We start from the raw sequence: 18,347 nt of genomic DNA, 5'->3' as shown, positions 1-18,347 counted from the left end.
AAATAGTGTTATTAAATAAATAATACATCCTATCATATACTCAAAAAAAAAACCCGCAGCAAATATTGCTTTTAATGGTGAACCTTGACCGAGACAAGATTCCAGGCAACACCACCGCAGAGGAGCTGGCTGATGGGGGAATAATGCAAGCAGAGAGGCAAGACACACCACCACGCCTCACAGACGCTATGATCAAAATATAGAACTCTTCTCCCGTTAAAAAACAAAAAAGAATTACAGAAAAGTTAATGAGGTCATTTAACAAAGTGCTGGGTAAGGTCAACATACAGAAAAACCCACCTACATTTCAATATTAATGCAACAAGTAGAGAATCCCAGTATTTTAAAAAGTTCTAAGTACCAAGAATTATATGTAACAAAAGATAGAAGAGACCTTTATGGATAAAAAATTATAAAAGATTACTGATAGATATTTTAAATGACCGAAGGACAAGACTTACTACCATAAAGATATCAGTTCTCTTCAAACTGATGTATTTCGTGAACTTGAGAAGGTGATTCTCAAACGATATAGGAGAACAAGCCCGAAGCAGTCAGAGCAGTCCTGAAGAAGATGGTGTGAGTCCTCCGCACATGACTATGGGAAAGACGGGGTATCCCATGTTTCTTACGGAAAGAAGATGGAACTCATTCCTATTCACACTGTACACCAAAACTAATTCCACATGGATTAACACTCGAATGTGAAAAAGGCAAAAGTTTAAAACTTTTTGAAGACACTCTTTGGAAAATATCCTCATGACCTTGGAAAGAAAAACTCAAGATACAGAACGTGCTCACCACAAAAGAAACAACCGATCGCTCTGACTACATTTACATTAAGAATTTCTGCTCAAAGGCAGAAATAGAGACACAGATGTAGAGAACAAACGTATGGACACCAAGGGGGGAAATCAGGGGCGGGGGGGTGGGGGTGGGATGAATTGGGAGATTGGGATTGACAATATATACACTAATAGGTATAAAATAGATAACTAATAAGAACCTGCCGTATAAAAAAATAATAAAATAAGATTAAAAAAAAAAAGAATTTCTGCTCATTAGACACTGTTTAAAAGTGAAAGCCTGAGCCCTGAAGAAGGTGGTCCACACTGTATATAACTGACAAAGTACCTGACAAAGGACTTGGCTCTGTAACATATACGTAACTCCTACAAGTCAGTACAAGAAAGATCAAAGAAAAATGGCAAAAAGGACAAGTAGGCTTTTCACAGAAGAAGGGCTCTTAGTGGCTGAAAAAAAATAGGTTAAAATGCAGGACCCCATCAGTAATGCAGGAGAGGCAGTCAGACCACCGTGAAATGGGAGACGGACATCCACCCCATTCTGAAGCTATCAAGTGTCGGAAAGGCTACAGATGAGGATGGACTTTCTGGAAACTCATCAGCTTTCTCTTATAAAGCTGAAACGTGGTCCTACGACCCACTCCCAGGCATACCCACGCTTGAAAAATGCCTGCCTGTGTGTACCAAGAGAATAGTGCAAGAACTGTCATGACAGCACTACTAACTGGAAACAGCCCAGAGAGCCGTCAACAGGTCAGCTGCGGGATATTAAGAGTGTGTAAGTGTATTTAGCAGCAAAAATGAATGATTTACAGCTAAAAAAGAAATGATGTCATGAGTCTTGGGAACAATACTGAATTTTTTAAAAAGAAGCAAGCGGCAGAAGACTGTATCAGTATGATGACACTTTAAAAATCTCAGAAAAAGTAAACCTAAACGGGATGCTGTTTAAGGAAGCAGACATATATGGCAAAGTCGTTTCTAAAAGAAAGTAAGTTAAAAAAAAAAAAACTCAACTGCATCCCTAAATAAATAAATAAATGAAAGCAAGTCAGTGACAAACACAAAACTGAAAACAGGTTTCTGCTAGTGGCGAATGGCCGACTGCACATCCCGGCACTCATTACTGGGCCTGGGAGGAAAAGGGCCGCGTGTGTGTGGTTGGCAATGGGGGTGCCCCCTTGGGGGAGATGAGCCCAGTGGAAACCAGCCCAAGACAACGTCTCTCTCCACTTTTCACCACATGTGATCATAAAGGACCCAACGACAGTCCGCAATTCTATCGCCCTGACTTCTTAGGAACAGAGGGCGTTCAGCAGGCCCGTTTACACAACGGTCACCAGGATTCCTAGCTGGAAGGAGGCTGGGCCAAGGGGCTGGAACCTCCCCAGTGGAAACCAACCCTTGTTCGTGGAGCCTTGGAAGGAGGCACAAGACAGGGCACATTCCTTTAATGCCTTATGTTGCACTAACCCCATCACAGAACCTTTAAATCACATTCCACAAGTACCAAACCTCCTTTATAAAATACTTAAATACATCCTCAAGAAAAGGGGCAAGCATTGGCTGTTAAGATATATTTATACATTTCTTAAAAGGAGGAGATGAAGAAATTGTAACTGCTACATAATTAGGAATTAGAAACATGACTGCATGATGAAACCCTCTAGCTTTAATCCCCTAAAACCACTTGCTCCCAAAAGAATTCATTAAAATTCCACTTTAGATTGACCTACTCAAAACGAATTTTAAGTGGAAATTCTTGACAGAAGGAAATATACTGTTTCTTCCATCTTTTTTTTAATGGTATAAACACGGAATTGGTGCCCTCACAATACAGAATCACTAAGGAGCACGAGATCCAGCTTCCTGGAAGCCGGAAATAATTAAGGAAAGCTCTGTCCTCCCCGAGGGCCCGGCCTTGCTGCTTCTCCCAGAGGGCTCAAAGTCCCTTTTCCAACAGTGACAGCCCCCGGGGACCGTCCAGGGGCCCCGACAATCCCCCCCAGTGGGTGTGCAGTGAAGATGAATAAGGAAACCGAGAGCACTGAGTCTTCACACGAAAGAAACCGCAAGGCTATCGCTGTCTGCATTTGCTGAACTTGGACGACGGGCTCATGGCCAGCTCCTGGAGACTCCAGTCCTGTGGCTCCGTCTGAAGGAAGGGCTGGGTCTCTAACCCCAGTCACTCAGCAGCTAAAGCTACAAAAACAGCTTTCAATCCAGGCAGGGACTTCTGCCCCTTGGCGTTTATTGAGCTGTGGGACGCTCCTCGGCCCCTGACACATTCCCCAGAATCTGGCATCTTAAAACATCTTCGAGGACTTTTCTTTCAAACACAAGCAAAGGAAACCCCCCCGAACAAGCAGGCAGAAGGTGGTGACGGCGAGCATCGCGGACTGGCCCTGCGGGGGCAGGTACGTTCTCTGTGACACCAGATTCAGGGTGAAGATAGAACGCGGTCCCTTCCCCTCAGCACGGGATTTCGTCACATCGTTGCACAGGGTCTAGGGTCCTTTTAAACAACATCTCCTTTGCAGATGAAACGTGCTCGTGAAGACTTCGAAAGTTCCTCCAGGGACCAGCGAGGACGTGGGGAGACAGCTTTTCATTGTTTCGTGGATGTTTTAACTTTGAAGCCCAGCAACAAGTGTGTTCAAAAAGAAATGGATGAAAGTGATTGTGAACTGGGGTGTTTAAACTTTCTGGAGTGTTATGTGGAGTCCAATTAATCTTCAACTTAAACTGTGAAAGTACAAATGTAAAGGGTCTCTACACTCACCACCTCCTGGCTCAGCTGAGGCTGGGGTTCATTCTCGACATTCAAAGAGCTGCATGTTGTGAAGGACACAGCCTGACGGCGCCCAACCCACCCCCTCCCTCCGAAACTTCCACCCCAGGGACAGCAAAAAGACATCAATCTTTCCCCCAAGCCCCGTCCCTCAAGGAGACCACAGCCATAGGGTTCTTGAAGCTGGGAAGGGACCTGGCTGACCAGGGACTTCTGAGGCTGGGGAAGGTCAGGGTCCAGTCACCTCTGGCCACCACAGCCCGCCCGCCACACACGGGGACTGTTGCTTACCACCCCCCAGAGAAGCTCCCCGCTGAGGGCAGGAGCTGGGTGCCGGCCTAAAACGGGGCACTCCAAGCTGATTCACCGAGGGTTGGCGCGGGGGCCAGGCAGGGACCCGCAGGAAGGAGTTGAGAGGGTGCTGTCCGGGTAAAAGGATCAGGCCAAGACGAAGGACAGCAGGTCTCGGCTTCTGAGACACTAGGAAACGGCGAGGCCCTGCCCATCAGCTGGGCAGGGAGGCAGCCAGTCCATCAGCCCTGCTGGCTTGTGGGAGACTCACCGTGAGCTGTGGGCCAGCCCTGAAAGTGAAGACAGAGCAGCCAACCAAAACAAGGCTCCACAAGCCTCCCCGTGCTCACCGTCTGCTGCCCCTCACCCGCCCCCGAGAAGGCAGGAGCGTTCACGTGGCTCCCTGTGGCCCCCCAGAACCCAGAGCAGTGCCAGGAAGAGGGAGGTGGCCGTGAGCCTGGGGGGGTGACCGGGGCGAGGGAGGGCCTGGCCCTGCTCACCAGCCCCCGAGCCGTACAAGGACTTCCTGCCAAGCTGGGGCCGGGCGCGGGAGGGGCCCATGGCCACTGCATCACAGACAGATGCCGCTCACCTGGCCCAGACGCTGCGGACTCAGCCAGGGGGAGTTTAGAAAGAACACATGCTACTGGAAAATCCAAGTCGACAGTACCGGCCAAGCGCAAGCATGTGAGAAAGCACAAGGTGAGAATGAGGGGCCGGCCACCCGCTGCCTGCTCTCTGAAGCTGGCTACCGGATCAACCCCACCCAGGGGCCCAACTCTCCGGAGGAAGGTCCCCCTCAGGCAAGCCCCCTGCTGCAGCTGCAGCCGCTGGGTCCTGGAGACCATCTATTTCTCCTCCGAAGAGCCAGGACAAGACAAGAGCCCCAGACCAGCCCGGCCAACCAAAGCAGGAAGAGAGCCCCGACCGGCCGGCCAGCTGACCGGACCAGCGTCCTACAGCGCTCTCACCGAGGGGCCACACTGCAGCTGCCCCGGCTCAGCAATGGCGGTCAGAGTCCCTAAATCTTAGCTCATCAGAAGCCACCGTGAATAAACAAGAGTGGAGCAGCCTCTCTGGAAGGCAATTTGGGGATGTGCATGAAAATCCCTAAATAAATATTTACACCCTTGACTCCACTCATAAAAATTATGATCTGTCCACAGCAGGCACCCAAATTTATTTTAAATACATAATCCTAATTGTTCAAACGGTCAAATGCATAAACTCTTAAGTATTTACATATACTTCTGATTATGTTCTGTATAGTTTATGCATTTCGGTTAGGACCACATTACGCACAGTTTCACCTTAGCGGTCATGCGAACACTTCCCACATCACTGAATACAGAAATACACATATATGTTTATGTTTATATTTATATATACACACATGTACATATATATGTAATATTTATACTGAAAATTCCGTTCAAGAACAAAAATGGAATGTTCTCATTGACTTTCCTAGAGGAGAAAAGAAAAAAGGGAAAAGTTTCCAAAACACGTTGGCTCTAAATGATTAGATTGTACTCACACCGCCCTGAGAATAAACAGTACTGATGACATGGCATTTGCTGAGCACTCACACCTGCGCATCCCGGGCGCCTGGACAGGGCAGTGCCAGGCTGCCCCGGTCGAGGTGCTCTGACGCCCACACGTGCTGCGCCCCCCGCCCACCGCTAATCAAGCCTTCTGAAGATGAAGGCTCCCTTAGTCTGGTTCTTAAATTTGATGGGTCTCCTCAGCAGGGGCAGAGCCTGCACGTGAAGCCAGGTCTGTCTGGGCACCTACATCCTCAACAATTTCTACATGTCACCATCCCTGGTTTGGCAGAAGAGTAAGCAGCAAGACTTGTTTAAACAGGGGCTCCATTTCAGGCCGTTTTCCCCTAGCCCTGGCACGTCATCCCCGTGAGGGGGTCATTGAAACCTCTCCTCATAAAAATGGAACCCCTCGGCCACCTTGAGGACTTGGGGGCAACCACCAGACAACCCCGAGGCCGTGGCAGAGACCAGGCACATCCTCACCCAAGGTCACTGGCCTCAGAGCGGGGACGGGAACACATCTGTGTGGCCCTGGAGGTCGAGACCAGCCCAGTACTGGCAGGTGGAGGGTTCCCAGCAGCCGACAGCATCACTGCGAAGAGCAAGGGGTCCTGCCCTCCCCTCAGTGAGGACCAAAATGATGCGATCTTTAGACCCTATTGGTAGAAACCTTAGGCTGAACTTAAAATTCCTTACATTTTAAAAGGAAAGTCATAAAACAAACCAAGATGTGGGAGAAGAAACTTAATGTATTCATTTTCTCAGCCTTCTTAGTGGTCAACAATTACCATTTTAAGGTTAAGAAATCAGTAAATGATAGGTAGTAAGCATATTATTATATGTTATAAAGAGAATCACCTGAACTAAGAATAACACTGTAACTAACAAAATCAGAAAGCGAGCAAGAGCAAAGAGGCCAGAGATCCTGCAGTTTGCTAATGATCTGAGCTCTCATGAGGGACTCACAAACACTGCCAAAAGTTGCCATATCAAGAAACAGCCATAGAGCTAAATATATGGGCTTATAAACGGTCCCGGAGTAAGATGTGGAAAGAGGACACAGCCTCCCAAGTGACCAAAAGGACAACACAACTACTGACACTAAACCAAAGAAAAGGCCGGAAAACCCACAAACAAGAAGCCCAGAACCAGAAGCGCTGAATACAGAAAACAGAACATAAAAACTGGATGAAAAGCTTAGAACTAAATACATCTGTTGTGTCACCAAATGTAAATGGGATCTGTTCACACAAAGGTGATCAGATTAGGTAAAAAACAAAACGGAAGGATTACTGTCTACATAGAAAGCAACCAGAACACAACGGGCAAACAGTAACCGAAAGAAATCTGAGGTCAAAGTATCAGTATCACAAAGATTAAATCTAAAGCAAACGCTACACAAGATAAGGGCCATTTCACATGTATAAGGTACGCAATTCACCTTAGATAAGAGTGTCCTGGAGATGTGTGCTTTCTAATAAAAGACAACACAGAGAATGCAGAGAAATAAGAAGAAAGGGACAGAAACACAGAACTAGCCGGTGATTTGAACTTGCTGTGGTACACCTGACAACAGTGTCATGCGAGGATTGAAAAAATATGACGAACGCTTCAGCTAAGCTACACTTCAAATGCTGCACCATGAAAGAATTTATGCTTTCTTTTTCAGACCCCCCCCCAAAACATTCACGAAAATCAATGCCACATAAACACAGAAAGTTTCCAAATACATACACAAATACCCAGCATACAGGCCACAATCCCTGAGCACACGGCAACAGAGTCAGAAATGAATAAAACCAGAAGAAAAACAGAAGTCCAACTACAGGAAAACAGAACACCTTTCTCCTGAATACTCCAAATCCAAAAGGAAAGTGAAGAAACGTTATAAAGATAATGAGCACATCACCTACTGAAAATTTCAGAAACTGCTTACAGTGAGCTCAGAGACTTAATCCATAGTCTTGTGCACTTAAGCAATTTTTTAAAAAAGGAACTGAAACAAATAAATTAAGTATTGGGCTCAAAGAGTTAGAAAAAGAACTCAATAATTAAGCCATATGTTGTTCAAGAAAAAAGAGGAAGAAGATAATAAAGCTTAAAAAAATTAAAGGAGTTATTGAGTCAGGAAACAGGAAATCCATGGAATGGCTAAAACCCGCCATGGAACGAAGCTTGCCTGTGCTTCCTGGGGGCAAAAACACAGGGATGACAGTTGAAGGAGGCTTCACAAACAAAACGAGAAAAACCCTTTCGTTATGAAAATCTTCAAAGACACACAAAATCAGAGAGGGCTATCGCGAACACCCTCGTATACAGCTTTAACAAGTAATCAAGATTTTGTTTCCTCTATTAACATCCATTTTGGGGGTAACTGCATGGAATAAAATATCTCAACTTTAAACTGATAAAAGAGGCAAAGAATGAGTCATTTTTTAAAAAAACATTTTTCTCATTAACATTACGAAGCGAAAAAGTTAAGTATAGATTCACAGGACGTTGCAAAGCTAGCACGGAGCGGGCCCCAAGCATCCTTCAAGCAGGCTCACTTCCAGCTGCATTTCAGTGTGAGCTGAGAGCAGGACACGGGAATACTTGGAACTGAACAACAGCCATTTCCATACACTGTTAGGACTGCTTGAAATGTACGATCAACTCAAAACTCTTATTTTCCGCCAAACTTCGCTGGTGGAGAGCCGCCTCTATACCGCCCACCAACTTGGTTTGATTCTCTCCTGGCGCGTGTTTTTCCAAAGGTCCTATTAAATGACAAGCTGAAACTACTGAAGTTGTTATGAGCTTGGAAGAGACAGAGCTTTCCTTAACAGGTCCCTTAAATGGCTTTTTCTCCAGAGTAATAAATACACTGTAACAACAATGCAGAAAGCGTTCCAAACCTGAGTCTACAGAAAACAAAGTGACTTAGATGTAAACGTGGCCCTACACGTGCAGCCCTCCAGGGCCCCAACGACCCCTCCTCTCCCGGGTGGTTCTAAAGGACCCGTAATTCTGGTTCAGGAACACATCCATCATGTCGCTGCAATTTTCCTGGCTTCCCTGAAGCCCGTGATGTTCTTTTCACGGAATCTGGTACGCATAACGGGGCAGGCCATCTGCACTCCTGTGCTCTGTGATTTCAGATGAAGCCAAGTGTTAGATCCCCCCCACTCCCTATTTCAGAACTTCTCCTTAAAGCTCTTTGGAAAATCCTTGGACTGTTTCTAATTTGTTCTGTATCCCCCAAGAAGAGAAACTGTCTTTGGGAAATATTTGCAAGCTCCAATGGAGCAAGAGCTGTAAATAAAAGCCTGGCGTGCAGTTGGGAACTTGGCTTTCGAGAAGCGCACAAATGTGCTTCCGGGAAACTGTAAATAGAAGCGGGCCTGCCCGGTGCAAAACACGGGGCGATGCGCTGTAAGTTCTCACGTACGGAGGCAGCCACCAAAGACAAACGCGCCCCCTGGAAAAAGCGCTGGGCGGAGCAGTCCGTCTGAGACTCTGCGGCGTAATTTTATGAACGGGTGTTACTGAGAACTCTAAGATCATACAACTACAATGCAAAGGCAGTAAAATAGAAACAACAGCAGAATACCCAAGGTCTCATCATTGAGCACCTATTAAAAGCACACCCCCCGGCATTATCTCCTTTGGCCCCCGTGACCCCACGCTGGGGCCCCAGTGGTGACAGGATACACAGATGGGGGACCCAGGCTGGAGAGCTGTCAGCACCTTGCCCAGGTCGCTCAGGCAGTAACTGCACACCTGGGTTCAATCCGGTCGCAGCGCTGCAGCCCCTGCACACCTCCACAACCTGCCCACACCTTGGGCCCGGGCTGTGCTCGCCCCAGCAGAACTCACAAGTTACTCTCTGAAAGCCATTTTGCTTACCCTAAGCCCCATGGCTAAAAACACGTTATCTGAAAGTTAAAAATAGTTCCAGTGGTCCAGGAAGGCCACAGATCTCCTTTGCAATCGTCCTTGCCGTTTCAGTTACGCAAGGTCAAGTTTACATGATACAAGGAAGAAAGCATTTCAGAATTTCCGTCTTAGCAACCTCCAGACGTTTGGTTATGTAGTTCACCTAACAGCTGGGCTGCAGTAGGAGCCAATATTACTTAACAGTAACAGCTGAAATATTTAAAAATAGAAGGTGTTTCTTCCACTTGGCAGAAGGAGGAGAGAGGGCAGCAGAGGGCGGCCTGAAGCGGGGCTGCGTTTCTGAAGGTGAGCATCCCCCCGGGGCTTTCTGGAAACCAATGTGCCCAACGAGGAATGCAGCATCCTTTCAGGGCTCTGTGGGCCATGGGGGGCAGGAAGGAGGTCAGGTTCAGACTGTAGTGTGTAGAAGGAATACCTGGGATGCTCGTCAAAAAGTCAGGCACTTAACGAACGTGCAGGGAGGTTGGGAAAGTGACTTAGCCTCTGCAGCTACTACCGCCGGTCATGGACGGAGGGCCAGCAGCGCCAGGCAAGCTCCCCGTTACCATCGCTACCGCCATGACTACCGCCAGCACCAGCGAGCCAGTGCGGGGCCCCAAGCTCTGCTACGCAAGGCGGTGGGTGGCCTGTTCCACAACGTGGACCCTCACTCACCTCAGCCCGGAGCAGGAGCTCCCGGTTAGGAGAAGTCCACCCAGCAAGCATGACGTGGGGAGAAACGCACTGGTACCTCTAAGAGATCATGGCCTGTAGGACAACATTATAAACAATGTCCAGGACACAGACGGTGCAGGGAGAACCACGCCCTCGGGCGACTTCATTTCCACACTGTCTCGACGCCAACGACTCAAGATTCTCAAAGATGCTCAGCCCCAGCCCCAGTCCCCTCCCGCGCTGGGGCTCAGAGTCCCTTTTCAACACGCCCATGTCCCACACCAGCCCTCACCCTCGCCCACGGGCAGCTTCGCGTTCCCCACCTCAATTCACAGCAACTCTGCCATCCAGACGCTCAAAGACGAAACCCTGTGGGACCTGGGACCCTTTGCTGCAGTGCCGGCACCTGGACACACCTCTCCCTGAGCCACAAAACACAAAAAAACTATATGGGACTAAAAATAACGGCATGCCTGCGCAGTTGGGGCAAATCATGGACAAAAAGATACAAAAGACCAAAAAACCCAGCCGTCACTTCTGAACAGCCAGGAGCAAAAGCCGGTACTGGGCAGGCCCCCTGCACACACCACCACCAAAGGGGTGGGCAGACCACCTAAGCCACACCTCCCGCCCGACCCCATATAAGGAACCAGCTCACGCCCCCTCCCCCCAGGGAGCGAGCAAGGGGAACTTACTTGTTTTCTCTCCCCGCCTGCTGCAGCAGGGGCCCCAATAAAGCCTGGCCTGAATTCCTCGTCCGGCCTCCAGTCAATTTCTATTGATTGCGGAGGGCCGCGAGCCCTGGTCAGTGTCACCTGGAGTTACCGTCTGCTCCTCTGCACCCCTCCCAGCTCACCTGCCACCTCAGGAAATCCCGCTTACTTCTAAACAGCTCTAGACTCCGAGCAGTTTCAGCCCGCCCACTGTGTCCACGCCAACTCACTGTCTTTACTGGTCGTCTTCTGCTCCCTCCACTCTGATCTGAGCTCCACAAACACAGGGATCTTTGCTTTATTCATAAACACATGTATCCCAAGTGCCAAGGGAGGTGATGGGCACCTAGAAGGGCTGATCCCTACGAAAGAGTGAGCGAGTGAGCCCAAAGCCTGCCTCGACAGGGAGGCCCTTCCCTGACCACTTCATTTAAAACCGCAGAAAGCCATCTCACAAGAACTCAGCTGTCCTTAATGGCTTCTTCCTCGCCACAGCATGGAGCACCTTCTAGCATCGTCTGGCGTTCCACACCATCTCCTGCCACCAGGTTGGATTTAATGAGCATATTTAGAATCCTGCGCCTGACAACCAGAGGATACAACTCTTCTAAAGCACATACTGAAGAGTCATCAACACGGGCCATAAGGCAAGTCTCAAACAAGTTCAAAGGCTCAGTAATCTCTAACCATAACACAGTATATTAGAAATCAATAACAAAAAGATTACTTGAAAAAGTCTGTACTTCCAGATGAAAAACACTTCTAAATATCTCATTTTTTCAAAGGAAAAAGAATCATCAAACAAATTTTCAAGAGGCTACAAATTAACTACTGTAAACTAGAACTTGAATACTACAAATAGAAGTTACCAAAGCATTTCCATTTGTCTCCAGAGAGAACCACAGAACCTTAAATGCTTACAGCAAGAGGAGGAAAGGCTAAAAATTAACGTGCTAAATGTTCAACCTAAGAATTTAGTACAAGAATATCCACATAAACCCCTCCACCAAAAAAAGCAGAATGGAAATAAGAACAGGAATGAAAGGAGGAGAAAATAAATGTACACGAGTATCACCAGAGGCAGAGAAGCTGGTTCTTTGAAAGATGACTGAAACAGACAAAGCTGGACCAGACTGACAGCGTGTCCCCGGCTCCGACGACACCAGGTCTGCGTGTACCCTGTCCCGCTAGAAACACAGGCGGTGGGTGGAGGGCAGGCTTGCTCAGGGAAAGACGGACACGGCCAGCTGCTGGACACCGCAGCCTCCCCACCCCTCCGCGGGATTCCCAGGCTGACCATACACAGCGTGCTCAGTGGGCACCGGTGGGACCGAAAGGAGGACCAGCCCCCTCCCCTTGGGCTCCTGACTCAACCAGCAATACTCCCTCTGCTTCTCCCCGTCTGCCCCGACCAGGCACCACTGCCCAAGGACACCTGGTCAGACCCCAGCCCCACCATGGCGCTTGGGAGCCAGCCTGCCAGGGACACAGAGGGCCAGGGCTTGGGTCTAACGGCTGCTGGACGGTATGAGCTGCTGTGAGGTTTCTCCTTAAACGACCACACTTTACCCTCCTAGGGGGCAGGCTGCTGGCAGGGCTGAATGATACAGCATGTTAAGTGTGACCACTTTCCCAGAAACAATAACAGCCATGGACAAGAGTTAACAAGAGTTGTCTTCCTGACCCTGTGGAGACACAGTTAAGCACTTTTAGACACATTTAAGGGGTTCCCAGACTCTGGATATATCTCATTCACACCGCGTAGCCCTGAAGTACAGAACACAAAACCTGGTAATAAAGAGACAAAAAGATAAAAAGTGCTTTGCCCGCAAATGATGCGCTCACGCATCCAGACCTTCCTGGCATCAGTGATGCTTCCAATGCACAAACAGCAAAACTCCGAGTTGGAAAAATACTGTATCTTCCGCCTAAAAAGCACTTTCAAATACACCATGAGGACATTAAGGTTTAATGCTCTATTTTCTGTATCAACACATATCTTAGGGTCACCACTGCCGGTACCACACCTATTCCTATAAGATGGAGAAACGGGGAGTCGCCGACCTCATCCCGTTGGGCTCGTGCGGACGTGTGGCCAGCTTCAGGCGCAACTGAGCACGCGAGACACCTCCCAGCCAGCCTCCGAGGGCCCGCTACGCCGTGACCGGTAAATGTTTGCTTCTCGTGGTTCCTGTTCCCTCCCCTTCAGGCCCCACAGCAAGCTCCTTCTAACTCTCCGCGTCTATGGCAACAATCACAAAACAAACTTAATGGGGTACGACAGCTGGTGATAAACATAAATAACCCAAACAATCTAATTTCCACCCTGGTTGGGAAGGCCTTCATCTTCCTCCCTCAAGTGCTGAGGCTACTGAAAGGACACAGCTGGGGAACCAGGAGGATCCTGAAAGGACACAGCTGGGGAACCCGCCATGCGGGGCAGAGTGGGCCTTGGTCGGGTGCCAGGGGTGAGCTCGGCCAGCCAGCCCGTTACGGGGCACCTGAGAGGCACAGGCGGGGCATTTCTGGTGGAAGATGGCAGACCAAACACCATCATTTATCCCCACTCCTCCAGAGCCCACTAAAAAAAAATCACCAACACAACTGCAGATAAAAGGCAAATGAGAGAGAACCAAGTCCTACGAGAAAAAACATGGGTGAATAAGGGGCACCTGCCTCACCAGACGTAAGAAACCGAATCAAAGCACCCCGAGGCTCAGGAGTGGCCGCACCAGGACCCCCGACGCAGGAGACGGACCTGTTCTGGGAGCACAGAGGTCCCCAGACCCCTGCGCACCCCACAGAGCAGGAGACTCATCTTCCGGGAAGGGCGAGGGTGCTGCAGTGACAGCGCTGCTCGCCGGCTGCGGGTGGCCTGGGTCACGCCTCCCAGTGGGGTGACCAGCCCCACGGAAGACGTGTCAGAGCAGGGCACGGAGCCCCGGCTGCCAGCACCCCCGAACCCCCGAGGGTCCCCAGCCTCTGGTGCTCTGTCCTAAACATGAGTGGACAGGCCAGGAAAACCATCACCATGGAAGGCAGAGCCCAGGCGGACAGACAACGGCACCTGGGTAGCAACCCGCTGCTCAGGAAGAAGGGCAGCCCCACTGCCCAGACGGCCCTCAGGGTGGAAGGCAGGCCTCGGGCAGACAAGGGAACCGGGCCTCGGTGTCCGGAGGGAAAGCTGTTTCCAAACCCATAATCGCACCCCCTGGTTTGGTGAGATTTGAGTGAACGTAACAGGGAAACACAAGGAAGAAGAAGAAAAGAGAAAGTAGGAAAAGAGAAAAGCAACAGAGACAGAGCCCAGCCGGTCCCTCCGGCTCCTGGCGCATTCGGAGCGGACAGCTCCATGGAAGCCCAGACGACGCAGACCATGTAACAGGCGCAGCTCTGTGCCCCGACGGGCTCGCAGCTGCAGGAACCCACACAGCTCCCAGCCTCGGGGCCCTTGCGACCGGCTGTTAGGGCCAAAGGCAGTGAGTGACAGCGGGACGAACGAGGGACGCGGCTGGATTTACGGTACATGACGCAGAAACGCGAGGAGGGCTTGGCTCGCTCTCCTCTGCAAACACCATCGAGAGGCACAGGACCCAAAACCTGGTCCCGTTAAGAACTACCGGGGGGATGATCCATTTCCTAGTGGGTAAATTCCACCGCCAGTGAAGTTATCAGACTCGAGAGGCAGAGGCCTCTGAGGGGAGCGGGCCGGCGCCGAGGCCTGAGTTCCGAAGCTACAGCCTCTGTCCCTCTCCTCTCTGGAGCTCGGTCCCCAGGCAGAAGGGTGGTTCCTGGGAGCACTTCCTCAGCCCTGGGTCCTGAGGGCCGGCGCTGCCACTCTGGTTGAACTGCTGAGGTTCTCGTGGCCACAAATCAAACCCACACGTGCACCTGCACAGCCGTCGGCAGAGAGGCGGGGGCTGCCAGCTCATCCGCGGCGACGGCTCTCCGTGGGCCAGACCCACGTGCCAGGCTCAGCATTAAAGATGGTACGTCAGCATTAAACATTGAGTAGGTCCGGGAGCTCGATGTAGCAAAAAAGCAGGCAGGCTTCTAACCTGATAATACACAGCATTCAGAGAAAAGCCTGAGCAGATGTGGGTCCTCGTTCTCAACATGACTCCAAGCATTTTTGTTGTTAGGCTTCTCTACACCGGCTGGTTTTGCTTCGTTTTAAACAGCAGTCCTAGGGGCCATCACAAAGGCCTTTGGGCTGGTTGGGGGCGGCAGTCATGCTGGAGGGATCAGCAGAGCCGGGGCGGCGGGCGGGCAGACCACAGGGTACCAGAGAGGCGGAGCGCGGTGAAACAGAAGAGGGACAGGCGGCATCGCGGGGCCTCCCGTGTGCCAGATGCCCGCCTGCTTCCCGGGCGCCCGACGCCCCTGCCAGGCCGAGCAGCCCCACGGCGCCAGACAGGCAGCCCGGGCTCCGAGGAAGCGCCACACGGCCAAGGGGAGGCAGGTCCTGCTGCCCGGCCCCCAGGCCTCGCGGTAGCTCTGCTGGGCCCAGCCCTGCCCCTGCCCTCACTTCTCCTAACACGGAGCCCCAAGCGGGGGCGCAGGCATGGAGCTCTCGGCAACGGGGTGAGGAGGAGAAGGAACAGGACAAAAAGACATCCTGCGTCTGTGCCGCGTGCGATGCTGCCCCTGGCTGGCACGGCGGCGTTCCCAGACAGAGGCACCGCCCACGGGCGCTCACCAATCTGGCGGGAGAGGGGACAGGCGTAGGGGCTGGGAGTGAAGCAAGTGGCCAGAGAGAAAACGGGGAGGCTCTGAAGACTCCCAGGAGGACAGCCCGGGAGACCAGGAGGGGCTGGGGAAGGGCAGCCTTGGGAATTCTGCGTGGTGATGGGGAACCTGGAACCTGGGGATGGATCCCTGGGTGTGACACCTGGGGAACAAGGCGGTGACACAGGAGAACAGTGCAGGACGGCGCCCCCTGGTCCAGAACCACTCTTGGCTGTAAATCTACCTGTTCCCCCAGGCGATCCTGAGGCGTTTCCAAACAGCTCATAGATGCACGCAGCAAGGCAGGGCCTCCACGGCCGGGGCCGTGATGACACTCGGGCTCTGAAGCCACGTGGGCTACAGACGCTGAAACCTGGCCTTTACGTCATGACGACTCACCAGGCCCGCACATGAACTTGAAGGAGGGAAGTGGAAAAATTCTCAACCTTTGTTTAAACTAAGCAAACAAACTATAGGAATCCTTTTCTAATTTTTCAAACTGTTGGAATTTACTTTATGTCTCTGTGTTCTATATTTTCATTTTCCTCCACAAATTAAAACAAGCTCATAGGAAAAGCAAGGCAGGCAACCGCTTTGGCTCGAGCATCTGCTCTGTGCCCCACTGTGCGCCTGCCCGCTCTCTGCTGCAGCCAGAGGGCAGCCGGCCTGCGGGCCAGCGGGGAGCTGTCACCCAGCGATGGGCCCCTGGCCTGCAGAGAAGAGCAATGTGCAGAGTCGGGCCTGGCCCCAGAACGAGGAGACCAAGGTCCGCTCCCCTCCTGGTGTGCAGCAGGCGGCAGCCTTAGGGGCCCCCAAAGGTGGCCCACGACGCTTTACTGTGCTACACCTCAACCCCAGAAACCCAGCTTTGCATGAAAAACACACAGAGGAGGATCCGGTGAGAAGTAGGACAAGTAAGGTTTTACGGGGGATTTATGGTCACCGTGATGAACGCTTCCTGTGCCATGAAGGGGCGTCTGCAGCCTCCCCCGAGGTCACGTGTGTCCTCACGCTGGCGTCTGCTACGCATTCTCTCTCGCCAAACCAAACCGAACAACAAGAACAACACGACATGCCCGGGAGGCATGGGAAGTTTCAGGCACCAGCTAACCTCAGGTAGCTCCTGTTCTAAAATTCGAGGACGGTCAAGCCATTCAATAACCCCTTTGACAGTGCAGTGGTCAAATACTCTGTAAGATTTGGGAATCCGTGGCTAGAGCCAAACCTCACTTTTTAAAAATTAGTTTGGATAAGTTCTCTAGAGTTGGGGTAGCTTCAAGTTTCCAGAATTTTCTTTTAAAAATTATACCCCTGTTATACAGCCTTGAAAGAAAACCTCGATAACTCTGACCGAAACCCATGTTTACGATGAGGGCGATGGAGCCCGTAGCAGAGGCTCCTCTCCAGTCAACACCCCATCCTTAAAGCCCGCTGGTCCAGAGGTCCCCAGCATTCTCCAAAGTGATCGTTTGCTCCAGCGGCACCCCTGGAGAGCAGAAATGGGTCCCTGCCCCGTAACTGACACGCCGGGTGACCCTGGGGAAGCGGCCCTGCCACTCGCCTCTGGCGGGGAACAGGCAGGAAGGGCGCGGGGCCCTGCAGCAGGCCACCACGGTGGGCGCCTCGACATGCCTCCCGCTGCCCCTCAGGGCTGCTTTCCTCCCCCTTCCTCCCGGGCACTGAGGCTTCTCCTCCTCCAGCCGCTTCACTCCACCCAGGCGCTGAGCACCTACACTGTCCAGCTCCGAGGGAGCTCAACTTCCAGGTCTGGAACCAGCATCCTACACACTCAGTACAATGTCTCTTTTCTATACTAAACATGCCTTGCTTTTATCATCAGGGAAAAAGTATGTTACTTCCCAAAAAAGTCAAAGTGATTCAGAAATGAAGGACTGAAGTGTTTTTCAAGTCCCCTGGCACAGGCAAGTGTGTGATCTCTCTCCTAGAGGGCCACCTCTCACCTCTTCCTCTGCCCTCAAGCCCCACCATCTCTCCCGGCCGAACTCTGAGCTTCCAGGGAACCCTCCACGGCTCCCGCCACCCTGTCTGCGCCCCCAAGTCCCCACCCAGGAAGGAAAAGGACAACCTCCCAGGAAGGGTGAAATGGTGTACCCTCATTCATAACTTGTGACACTCCATTTAGTCCAAAAAAAAGTGAAGAAATATGATGCACACACAGAACAAGAGTAATGAAGAAGTTGCAACTAAGTGGTAGGCAAATGGTTGTTATGTTTTCTCTCTTTTATAACAGAACTACTTCACAGCGAAAAACTTTAAAACAAGAAGAAAAGAAACACAAAAAGAAGGGAAGGCTTGTTTGCATATAAAAAGGGGGAAGGTGGAGGAATCAGAATGAATCCAAAATAAAGAGCATTTTAGCCTGTTCCTTCTACAAGACAAACTTTTCTAGTAAGAGATATTCTTGTAGGAATTACCTCAAGTCTCAAGTCAAAATGGCCCCAAAATAGAAGGTATGAATAGTGCTTTTTTATTTGAAGTAAGACTTCACAAGAACTAACGTATTTAAGGAGAACCATTATCAGAAAGATGGTTGAGCATGCTGCCACGAATGGCCAGGAACAGACGAGAAATGAGCAGAGGTCCAGGAGAGGAGGGCCCCGCGGGCACTCCTCCACGCACAGCAAAAGCTGTACGTTCAAAGGAACAAGCTCCCACGGTGAATGTCTGAGTGATTCCTGCAAATTATACGCATGTATCAGTGTGTTTTCGGACCGCCGAGAGTCAGAAGAGTACTTAAGATTAAACTCAATGGTTGGAAAATGTGCAACAGCAAACTGGGATCGACATAAAAATACATCTAAAAATGTTTCCACTCCCGTATCATAAAAATGTGGCTTTACAGAAATCGTTGTACTAA

General features: G+C 50.7%; 1 protein-coding gene across 5 annotated transcripts in view; it reads right to left on the bottom strand.

Moving 5' to 3' along the window:
* The window catches only part of HDAC4 (histone deacetylase 4), a 244,201-nt gene that overhangs the window by 130,646 nt on the left and 95,208 nt on the right, over positions 1-18,347 (bottom strand). Inside the window, exon 1 of one of the 5 annotated variants that reach the window (XM_060151672.1) lies at positions 11,806-11,908. The exons of 3 other annotated variants lie outside the window; for them this stretch is intronic. The gene's annotated coding sequence lies outside the window, so the exon portion shown is untranslated. Of the gene's footprint in view, positions 1-11,805; positions 11,909-18,347 lie in introns of those variants that run through there. One more of the 5 variants, XM_060151673.1, reaches the window with a different exon arrangement.

The sequence above is a fragment of the Lagenorhynchus albirostris genome, chromosome 6 (genome assembly GCF_949774975.1).
Source record: "Lagenorhynchus albirostris chromosome 6, mLagAlb1.1, whole genome shotgun sequence".
NCBI lineage: Eukaryota > Metazoa > Chordata > Mammalia > Artiodactyla > Delphinidae > Lagenorhynchus > Lagenorhynchus albirostris.
This window is presented reverse-complemented; position numbering and strand designations above follow the sequence as displayed.